This window comes from Thermobia domestica, chromosome 16 (assembly GCF_964235325.1).
Source record: "Thermobia domestica chromosome 16, izTheDome1.hap1.1, whole genome shotgun sequence".
In the NCBI taxonomy this organism is placed as follows: domain Eukaryota; kingdom Metazoa; phylum Arthropoda; class Insecta; order Zygentoma; family Lepismatidae; genus Thermobia; species Thermobia domestica.
The window spans coordinates 45,442,790-45,455,109 of record NC_137469.1 but is presented as its reverse complement, the minus strand read 5'-3'; the positions used below and the strand labels follow the sequence as shown (position 1 = coordinate 45,455,109).

The following is a 12,320-nucleotide window of genomic DNA, read 5'->3' as shown; positions in this document are numbered from 1 at the left end:
TTTCTTTTAAATTTATGTCTCACAGATATCCACTTTAGGCTATACGATACGGATGATAAATAAAATTGACAGATTGTGAAATTATTTTTTTTGATCTTTCACACAGAATCGAATCTAGCACCATTTACCTCAAAGACGCAAGTGCTAGCTGCTAGATTAGCTAGAAGGACTATGTAATAATGAAGAAAGTGGTGTGAAACTTTAAAACCCAATGGCTCACTTAAACGATATTCGCCATCACAAAATCAAATTACATGCTAGTGACATTAATCAAATTAATGCACCCTTTAAATGTATAAGTTCTTGTAATTTATGAAATTTATTTCCTTAAGTTAATATTACCTGCATCACAAATCAAATGAACTCCGCTAAGGCCAGCCAAAAGAAAATATAATTTATATAGAGTATGTTATCTCGCCTAGATGTTTCAATTTCATCCGTTACATGTCAATCACTGGCTAGGGTATTTACTGCCATCTAGCGGTGCGACATGCAACTTCTAGCGTTACATGCAATAAAGAAAAATGGGATATGGATTGTCACCGTTGAAATCTCTGTTACCTGTGAAAAGATATTAACGAATTGACTCTATTAACCAGCTGGCCCGAGATAATCGCTCTAGCTTACTAATGCAAACAAAAATCCTTTTGTTCAAGTGTTATCGTGCAGAGTAACGGACATACTATGACCATGAAATAAAATTGAATGTTTGAGTTTTATGTCCCACAGTTATGCCGGCAAGGCTAAAGGAGACGGTGATGATTTGCAATGAATGAAATTGTGTAATGAAGAAAGTGAGAGGAAACGGGAGAACCGCGAAGAAACCCACGCAAACGGTGTTTGTTCACCACAAAGTTCACTTGGTGGGAGCAGGGTTTGAACCCGGGACCCCATGCACCAGAGGTGAACGCTCGACCACTGAGCCACCGCGGCCTCTACTATGATAATCTTACAATGCCCACTAATGTAATCATAATAAGGATATTATAGCCCTTCCACCCAAAAATGTATTAAAGAGCATTGCCAAACATCATATTGAGCCCGTAAAAAAATTATACACAATTTAATAAGTGCTATCTGCGTATATGTCTTAAGAAAAATTATGTTGAATTTTCATTAAAATCTGCAACATGGCATTCCTCCAAAGATGATGATCTCCCAAGACAGTCACATGTAATGTATAGCGTATAACAGACCAATGCACACTTGATATTTCAGTCACGGAAATTCAATTTAAAGTGGTATTTGAAGTTTGAAAATGTCCCTAGATTTCAACGTCAGTGCGGGTATGAGTTTGAACGCTTGACAATTAAACGACCTTGTGAGAAGTTCGACGTAATTTATACCATTTCTAATGTAAACAAGAAAGGTCTGGAAGACCTGGTACAGCAACAAGTTCTGCTTCTTCGACTATGGTATTAGAGGAGGAAGTTTGAAATGAATTTTGAGCACCTTCAGTATTTATACATGGAAATGTACACGGGAGAACCATATATTCCAGAGCCTAGCAGAACAGATGTACGTAGAAATCACTATAAGGATATTAAAGAAACTCAAATCTCCGGGTGTAGATGAAATTCCGGCTGAGTTAATTTTGGCTGGAGGTGGAAAAGTGTGGAACAAGATAAACAAACTAATTCTCCTTATCTGGAACAAAGAGAAATTAACACAAAAATGGAAACAATGAACCATTGTCCCAATTCATAAGAAAGGCGAAAAAGCGGTTTGTAATAATTATGGAAGTATTTCTCTTCTGTCAACATCTTATAAAATCCTCTCAAACATTCAATTAGCAAGATTGATCCCAGATGCAGATGAAATTGTTGGAAATTATCAGTGAGGATTTAGACAAAATCAATCAACTATCGACCAGATATTTACTATTCGACAAATTTTCGAAAAGAAGTGAAAATGCAATAGCTCGGAACGTACAATAGTTTATTAGTTTTAGAAATACTTATTACCCTGTTAAGAGGGAAATGTTGTACAACATTCTGGCAGAATTTGGAATACCGAAAAATCTGGTTAGATGTGTTTAAATTAATTCAAAAGTAAAATCCGGGTAGCAAAATTCTTCTCCACGATCTTCCAAATCCAGAATGGCTTGAAACAAGGAGATTAAGTTGTCGACATTATTATCCAACTTTATCCTGTAGTAGAGCTCCTTCGTGGCTAAGCGGTTAGCGTACGCGCCTTTGGTGTGGGAGACCCGGGTTCGATTCCCGGCGGGAGCTCATGTGGTTCGGATTCCACGTTAAGTCCACGTCTCATATAGCCTCGCTGCTGAACAGGACGTTAAAATCAAACTGAACTTTATCCTAAACTATAAAATAAATCAAAGATAGCAACCAGGGCATAGAGGTGAATGGTATTCGCTAGGTTATGGTGTATGATGATGATGTAAATCTGATATATGAACAATAGAGAGAAATGCACATGCCTTATTAAACGCTTGGAGGTTTAAGGGTAAATGCAGAAAAAAAGTTAATACACGGAAGTCCGCTGGGACCGTAATACTAAAAATTTATGGGTTTGTCTAAGTAGCAAATAATTCTTTCGATAAAGTGCATACTTTCAAGTATTTAGGATCAATATTAAGAACCCAAAATTCTATACACGAAGAAATTAAATGTCGACTGAAAGCAGAGAATTCGTGTTACTATTCAGTTCAAAATCATTTGTAGTCGTGAATTCTGTTGAGGAATTTGAGTCTTAAAATATATAAAACGATAAACATACCTGTAATGCTGTATGGTTGAGGAACATGATCACTTATTTTAAGGGAAGAACGCAGACTGAAAGTATTTGAGAATAAAATCCTGACACGAATATTGTACCCAAGAGAAACGGGAATAGGGAATGGCGGAAACTTCATAACGAAGAACTGCATAATTTATTCAGTTTACCAAATATTGTTCGAGTCATCAAGTCTAGGAGGCTCAGGTGGGCAGGTCATGTAGCGAGAATGGCAGGAAATAGGAACACGTTCAAAGTTTTGACTGGAAATCCAATCATAAACATCCTTTACGAAGATGGGAGGACGAGATTAGAAATAGAAATACAAAATTGAAACTTGATCCAGTTGGCTAAGGATTAAGGTCATTGGAGAGCTTTCGTGAACGCAGCATTGAACCTCCGGGTTCCATAGGCCACACAGTTCGGTAGTTCTTCTATAGCAAAAACACTTTGTGAAATATAACGGAAATTCAGAAGGAGTTTTATTCGTGAATTTCACACTATTAATCGATGGAGGTGAAGAATGTGTGTAATGTTTGTATTTAAAATCCAAAATATAGTTTGGCTACTATGCACAATAGCTCAAAAGTAGGTATACACCCCTGCATTGATCAAGTATAACATTCTAATTTATGGGTTTATTTGCTTGGGCTCTTTCAGACTTAAGATGTAAGTAAAAACACATTAAGAACAAATAATAAAGAAACTATACTAAAGGAAGTATAAAAATAAGAAATTATATAAAATGAAATGAACTGATCAATACGATACTACATACCTACTTTTGGGCCAGCCTGTATATGTTTAAAATGATAATAATTACTTAATTTCTTAACGAATGCATGTAAGGTTTCTTATTATTAAGTAACATAAAAATACCTAACAGACAGACAGACAGACAAATACAACTAGATACGTATGCATAGAAAAAATATTCTGGCGATACACGTAGTTGATGGAGAAGTGATCCCAATAAACTCCTTCAAATTAAAACCATTTCATATGTCAATGAAATAAAAATAAAATAACAGTGGTTGAATCAGTCGTTGAAATAAAGAAATTCGTTGGGTCAAGTTCTGATTCCTTAAGCACCTATTCTACAAGTTCTTTAAGATCGGAAATGTTATTATTCACCTTGTTTATCTCTATTTTTAATATTCCCGCGCAAACAGCAGCTTAGGTGTGTCTCTTTGCTCCTCTCATTTTCGTACCTTCCTTCCCATTGGGTACAAATCCGATTGGGTGATTAATCCGATTGGGTACAAAAGCGTGATATATAGGGCAACCCAAAAGCATAATGGCATTTTACACATATGGTCGGTACCTTGAACATAGTTGTGGTTGTCTAAGGGTCCAGAAGAAGCTAATTTTAAAAGCATAATAAAGCATAATATTAGAAATAAAGCATAATTTAAAATATATAGCACAATTCTTGGAAAATTCTATTTAACTGCAAGTTTCACATACTGCATTAATATTTTTTAACCCCAATGTTTACAATGCAAAATCTTTGAGACCATAACAATGCAACAATGAAAAGCTTGTTTTCATTTCCATATACTTTCGGTGTAATCCTTTGAAATGGAGAGGAAAAAAGAAAAGAAGAAAACTTCCCGCCAATAATGAATAAACAATAGTTTTCTTCTAACTATAACTGCGCTGTTATGAATGATGATTCGAAATGTACAAAAAGTGCACAAGAACTTTACACTATATTGTTATGTGGACCCTTGAACTTGAGCACTTTCTGTAGTATTATGGTGGTATCTTTTACTTTTCCTTTCTGTATATATATATGCGCCTCTAAGGCGCACACAAGTGATAAAAAGAAAACTGACTCGTGTAAATCATATTTCCTTACAGTAAATTAAGTACAAATTTCATTAAATATGAAAGAAACTGGTAGTATAAAAAATTTAAAAAAATAGATCAAGATATTTAGAATATTTAATGTATAGTAAATATTATACATTATACAAGATTTATGTTAAACAATGATTGAAATTAACAATAAAGCATAATTTGGAAAAATAAAGCAAAATTAAACAAAAAAGAAAGCATAATGTGGGTTACTCTAGTGATTAACTAAGCAAATTCAGCACAACGCCGAACACGTATTTCAGATTTTGAGTGCTTCCAATTTGGAAACGCTCCTCGGTACAATGTACATTACTCGGCACCTTGTATATGAGTTTGTCATTAAAAATTATATATAATAACTTTTTTAAGTAATAAGTAAAAACTTGTTGTGGTTCTTATTGAGGCACTTGAATTGCGAGCGAAGCTAGCAAGACCATTTTTTAACAAATCTATTTCTTTGCAAACCTACAATATTGATTTACTAGGGCGCCAATAAATTTTCAGGGCGCCACATCGTTTACTTATTTCCAACACTTTTACTTTCTTCTTGCTCGTTCGGCGCCCCCTTGCTATCAGCCCCCGGGGCCACAGCCCCGTTCGCCCCCCTCTAGCTACGGATCTGATTGTGATTATACTCTAAATTTCCTGGTTAGGTATAATTAGTTTTAGCTTGAACATGCAATGCATCAGTTTTATTTTGTTAAAATAGTTTACTTTTGTGACGAACTGTTTGTAGTACCGTATATTACTTGGCGCTGGTCTTTACAAATAATAATTAATGCATTTGTTTTCGGTACAATATCTTTATTTTATTTGTAATACAAATAGCATAATGTATCAAATACAAGCAACACTAAACCATACGCAATTAGAAATATATTTAACCATGTCAAACTTTTGTGAAAATGGATAAAATCCCAATGCTCTGCGTTATCAATAATATACTCAGGAGAGATTTTGCGGGGGAGGAAGGTTAGTATACAAAGAGAGAGAGAGGTAGAGAAAGGATGACAACATATAATTACATTTCTGATTGGCTAGAGGTGTATATGTCTATATATGTGTCTATATATGTATGATGGTATGTGTGTATATGAGGAACGGGGGCAATATGGAAAAAAGCTGCTTCAAACCAAAATGTCCATGTCCTAGTATATATATCTGGAATTGTTCGTGGGTATATATATATATATATATATATATATATATATATATATATATATATATATATATATATATATATATATATATATATTAAGTTTATGTTGACCTATTTGATTGAATAATTCCCCTTCCACCTCATCCCACGAGTAGTTCAATTTCCTAAAATAAATATTTATTTCTCGTATCGTTAACCCGTTCATTCAGCTGCCCTGATTGACAACTCCCAAATACAAATACAATATATATAATACGTATGGATAGAATATGTTCAATAGCTAAATACTATATTTTGCAGATTGAAGCTAGAGAAATATATATATATATATATATATATATATATATATATATATATATATATATATATATATATAGTTTTATTTTTAAATTCTAGTTGGATATCACATTAGAAAATCATTTTCTTCAATACCAGGTGTAGAAGTGTTTTTGTATTTTAACGTAGTTGTTATACTTTACCCTGGATTACAATCCTTATTTTGTGTTTACGTGGTTACAAACCATTCGTAAATTTTACGACTCAATTTTAGTCTTTTTATTATTTCTGTCTATATTATTATGCTTTAAATCTGAAAATGGGTTTGTTTATATAATTATATCGACAATAATATGGGATGCCTTTGGAATACTTGATTGAAGAAGTAGATGTAAATGTTATGTATATAACTTCTTAACTGTATACTTGAATTACAAGTATGACGTCATGAAGAAATAGTTACATTTATGTGCGTAAATTGTTTTATAGATATCACAATAAGAGGTAACTAAAATAAAAGGACCAAGGCAACTAAAAAACGTAGCACTTTGCATATAAACTTCTTAAATACTAATTAGGTGCAAACTTGAAAGTTGTCATTCCAAACTTCCATTTTTTCTCGTCACTCACCACGCAACACACACCTCTATTTACAGCACAAATCGTCTTCCTCCAGTGCTTATACAAGTATGTCATTCTCCTTTTTACTGACGGTCAGTAAAAGCAAGTTTTTCTTATTCTTTGTGGCGGGTTTGCCATAGGGTTAGTGATGAACATGTGCTTCACTAGCAGTATCACTAGAGTCTACATCAGAAGATATCTTCTCATCCAACTACCTTCTTATTTGATTATTTTTTACGTTCTTTCTTACTGTTACCCATAGTTTCTCCACCAACGAAGACAATAAATAATTACAATACTATGAAACAACTCTTTGCACTGTTTATAGTCCAAAAAACACTCATTTAATGTTCAAAACAAGGAAACAGATTTGTCAATATTTGTGAAAAAAAAAAAACTAACGTGGTTACAAACCTTTCGTAAAAATTACGACTAGACCTCTAAAATATGCATGATAAAACCGACTGACGTGGCTGTAAAACAAAAACTAGCCTTTGCTGTAAGAGCTAGGAAGGTATTGGGAAGAGGGCGGTCACGCATTCGCAGTTTAACGAATTCAACAATTTTGGACATGCTGTTTCGTAAAATTTACGAATGGTTTGTAATCCAGGGTTAAATCCGTATGACTCATAGTATTCTTGCTTTATATGAAATATACTTGTCTGTTTTTTCACGATGCTAGCTCTTATACATTAACTCAGTTTTGTCTACCCTAGGTCTTAATGTTAGTTCAGTCTCTTCTAGCATAACACTTACATATTATCTTATTGTTTCTTGTTCTAATTTTTATAAGCTAGGTTTCAAGCAGTAAGTGTCTCATTGTAAGCAGTGTGGGAAGTATTGTGCCACTGTAATTTGAAAGACAAACAACAATACAGTACAATACAATATGTTAGTAAACAGTGCATTTTTAAGTACAGAGTACATAAGTAGGGAGAAAAAAATGTCGCAGCAGAATAATCAATTTTCAGTAATGACAAGACATGACAAACTTTTTAGAGCCATAAAAAGATTTCTTTGTCAATTTTCTCGAAAATTACATATAACAATTCAGTCTCAAAATATTTCCTTCTTTATTTCAACCCTAGATATTTTGTCGGTTGACATATGTCTGATCTTTGGACAATATATTGTTAAAAGTATCGTAATTAAAGTTTAAGACCGTCATAATTTGGGGATATGCCTATACCTGTGCCTGATACTTTATATTTTGCTTCATTGTGTCACAACAAAAGCATAGTGATGGGGTATATTTCAATATCATTTTCATCTGAACAGGTGGCGAGATTCTCGAACAGATTCAACTTTTAGGTTTATAAACTAACTCATTTTTCACCGATCCTATCAAAAATTATGCATGTGAACTTATATCCATCCATATCATTTTATCAACTTAATGAGGCCTATGAATTGCACTATGATTTTTCTTTGAACACGTTTCTTCCCAGAAAAACCGTAAAAATACATATTATAGATTTTCAGGTGTATTTTTTACTTACAATTTTCCTTACAACATATACTTAACATTCAAGCACTAATTCAGTTTCTTCCTACCCTGTTGGAGCGGTATGTGTACTATGATTACATTGTTCCTTTGGTAGATTCCAATTCAAATGAGTTTGTGAGAATCTTGGGCAAATGTGAGAAACATCGTTTCCATATGTTTTGTTGGGGTTTCAACATTTCCATGTACAGTATCGCTCCTGAATTCTGTCATATTTATTCACCTTTACCAATCATTTGTTTTTTAAAAAAATCTATTCATGTGACGTTAAATATTTAAATGTTGTCTGGTTATTTGTCGTTAACTTTTTGTCAACTCTATCGTCAACCAATTGTTCCTATATTCATTACTTTTGTAACCATATGCTCAGTAATGTTATTTAAAAGGGCCTAATATGCTAAGTACTGTAATAAAGCCAGTCGCACTTGAGCATGTTCCGACTTTCCGATTAGTGTTTTCAGTAGACGAGTCCATTCAGTGTTCACGGGTATCAGAGGAACCTTCAGAATATGCTGTTGGAGAGAATACGTGAACGGAATAAGTAAAAGCGTTATACTGACTCAGAAATTATTTTCAAAACATGAAGAACAACCTGTTGTGATTTACTTTGTATTAATATAGATATATCTGTATGAACGCCTAGGGCAAACATAATGATATGTCACCTTTTCTAACTTTCAAGTAGAGCTCCTTGGTTAGTGGTTAGTGGTTAGTGTCCGCACCTTTAGCGTAGGAAACCCGGGTTCGATTACCGGCGGGAGCTCATGTGGTTAGGATTCCACTTTAATCAGCAAGTCCCGTCTCATATAGCCTAGCAGCTGAAAGGGACGTTAAACTCAAAATCTACTTAACTCAACTAGTTTTCAAGTAAACTGGAAAAGAAGGTTAATCATTCCCATGCAATCTACCCTAAGTCTTTCATGTAAGCACAGTTTCTACTATCCTGACTTTTACTTGTTAGCTCGTTTCTTGAATACTAGTTAGTAGGTATTAGCTCATTTCTTCTACCAAAACTTTAGCTCAGTTTACTCTATCCCAGTTTTATACGTTAGTTCAGTTTCTTCTAGCCTGGATATTTCCACTGATTTTTGTGTATTCTGCTATAAAATATTTTAGAGCTAGCGGATTACGGGAAACATTTCCTTTCACTCATGCGTTGATCCTAAATATTCGAAATTTGCCTTTGAATTTCGGTCTGCTGCTCATGTGCTTAGAACAGTGACCGCCATGTTTGCACGTCATCTGTCTGTTCAGGGGGAAACTGCGTCAGTCAGTAGAAAAACGGTTTAGGGAAAGATATTATGCATATTTTCCAAGTTTCTAAGGGCATCTTAAAATATTAATATAGAATTGTTCCGCGTCAAAAGGTAAATGAAGGCTGTGATATAACAACATTAAAACCATAATTGTTATTTCAGTACTGTATCTTTTAACGTTATTAAACCATATTTGTGTATCTTTTAACGTTATTAAACCATATTTGTGTATCTTTTAACGTTATTAAACCATATTTGTGTATCTTTTAACGTTATTAAACCATATTTGTGTATCTTTTAACGTTATTAAACCATATTTGTGTATCTTTTAACGTTATTTAACCATATTTGTGAATCTTTTAACGTTATTAAACCATATTTGTGTATCTTTTAACGTTATTACACCATATTTGTGTATCTTTTAACGTTATTAAACCATATTTGTGTATCTTTTAACGTTATTAAACCATATTTGTGTATCTTTTAACGTTATTAAACCATATTTGTGTATCTTTTAACGTTATTAAACCATATTTGTGTATCTTTTAACGTTATTAAACCATATTTGTGTATCTTTTAACGTTAATAAATGTTCATTGTGATTGCACAACCGATTTATTAATTTATGATTGGTATACTATGAATCATGTAATACTAAAACAGTTTTTGATACGTAAGACAGGGGCAAACTGGGTTGGCCACGAGACTTGAGAACTCTCTCATCTCCTCTTAAAAATGAGACGAAACTTCTCATGTTTGTCGTGTCAACCCAAGTCTGAAAGTGTACCTCTCGTCTCGGCTCTCGGTTCATTCTTGGAACGAGACAATACATTTCTTATCTCGTAAAGAACACTCGAGACTCGAGACGGGAAATTCGAGACTTGAGAAATATTCAAGACGGGAAGCTCACAATTGGAACTAAATTTGTTCATTGCTTTTCTTTTAAATAAATTTGTTAATGTAATAAATTTGTGCCGGTAATAAATTAGTCAACTGAATAATTTATAGCAACAACATACAGAGAATACCGTAAAAGAACACTAGTAACATACACACATATATATTTCAATCTATACATGAATGTTAAATTGTCCAATTATTATCGTATTTCGCAATACAGTTACAAAACTCAATATGAAACCGGGACGTGAGACTGGAGAGGGCGCGGAGGAGGGAGAATAATACACGAAATGAAGAGGGACGGGTCCAAACTGGAAAACCAAAATTGAGGCAGAAATTTATGAGTGCAAACTGTATAATGAAAAAAATGAAGCAAAAAAACAATGTGAAACTACACAAACTGTTGTTAGCGGCGGAACCTTATAATTGGTCAGATATGTAGCCTCTCTATAAACACAGCGATTTAATACTTAATTTGGTTGAAATTATGGTAAATAAAAAAAAAGAGAAAACAAATAAAAAAGAATGAACTGAAGAGAGAGAGAGTTAAAGAGAGAGAATATGAATGAATGTACGTAATCATTCATTTCATTTCTTGTTTCTATTTTTTTTTAATTAATGGGTAAACGATTTGAGGTCAAGTGGGTGAGAATAATTGGTATTCCAACTGCTATATTGTGATGAATTGTATATTTGTTCATACATATGTGTGCATATTTGACTATCATTGCTGTCTTTTGTTTGTTAGCTAAAAAAAAGAAGAAGTTGCACTGTCACGTCGTGTTATTTACGTGAAGGAGATTGTTTTTCTTTCCTAAAATCAAATTCTGAATTAAACTAAATTTTACCAAACTTACATTTAAATATAGAATTTTAGCTCAAACTTCATGAAATCTACTTTAAGTTGAATTAATATTTCAAAATTATATATATATATATAATTTTGAAATATTGTATTGAAATTTTGAAATATATATATATATATATATAGCAGAATTCCCTTTCTTCGCACGGAGAGAATACGTTTCATTTTGGACATAAATGGCAGCAAAACGGTCAGCTATCAACTTACCCCAAACACTATGAATTCTACATACTGTCGGTCAATTTCAATCGTTCTTACACGTCACTCATCCCTCTCCTTAGGTGTACTAATGGGGCTGAATTTGAATTTGAACGGGGGCCAGGTGGCTCAGTGGTAGAGAGTTCACTTCTGGTTCATGGGGTTCTTGGCTCGATCCACGCTCCAGCCAAATGAGCTATGTGGTGGACAAACAGTGTTTGTCGGTGTTCTCCCGTTTCCTCCCACTTTGTTGATCCCATCATTTCATTCATTTCTCTGCATCACTGTCTCATGCATTAGCCTAGTCGACATAACTGTGAGATGTAGAACTTAAAAGATTTCATTTCATTTTCTTTATTTCCTGCATTTTTTTTTTAATATACTACAATTAGCCCTCGTCCCGAGACCGCCGCACTTCTCATATCCCTAATATATCTCTAATCTTAAAGGATTTCAAGATGTGCCTATATTATTATAACAATTGAAAACCTATCATTTTATACGAGGGTGGCCTATATTTAACCTCCCATATCATAAATTATTATGATATGTTTTCTTATGTTGATGATGTTATGGTGTATTCTGACTTTAGACATTTTAGTTCAGGCTTGCCAACCATACCATAATTTATCGTGATATACGATAATTTAATGCTATATACAATAGTGCTCTTGGGATAATAGGTGAATATACGATAATTTAAATCGTACACTTTTTGTAGGTTTCATTTGAATAAGCATTTAAATTGTAGATGTGCATTAAATAATTACACAACACACACACACTGAGGCTTTTAAGTTATTCCCGTTGAAATAAATCAATAACGATTTGAGAATTGACAAATGACAACACTACATCCATTCTTTAAGTTCAATTATGTTTACGAGGAGGGTGGAAATGCTGTGGTCAGAATAGTATTAATAAGGATTTTAAAAACTGACGACA

The 12,320-nt window shown here is 33.4% G+C and overlaps 1 protein-coding gene across 1 annotated transcript in view; it reads left to right on the top strand.

The window, feature by feature from the left end:
• The window catches only part of LOC145672749 (uncharacterized), a 124,239-nt gene that overhangs the window by 31,089 nt on the left and 80,830 nt on the right, over positions 1–12,320 (top strand). The window lies entirely within an intron of this gene.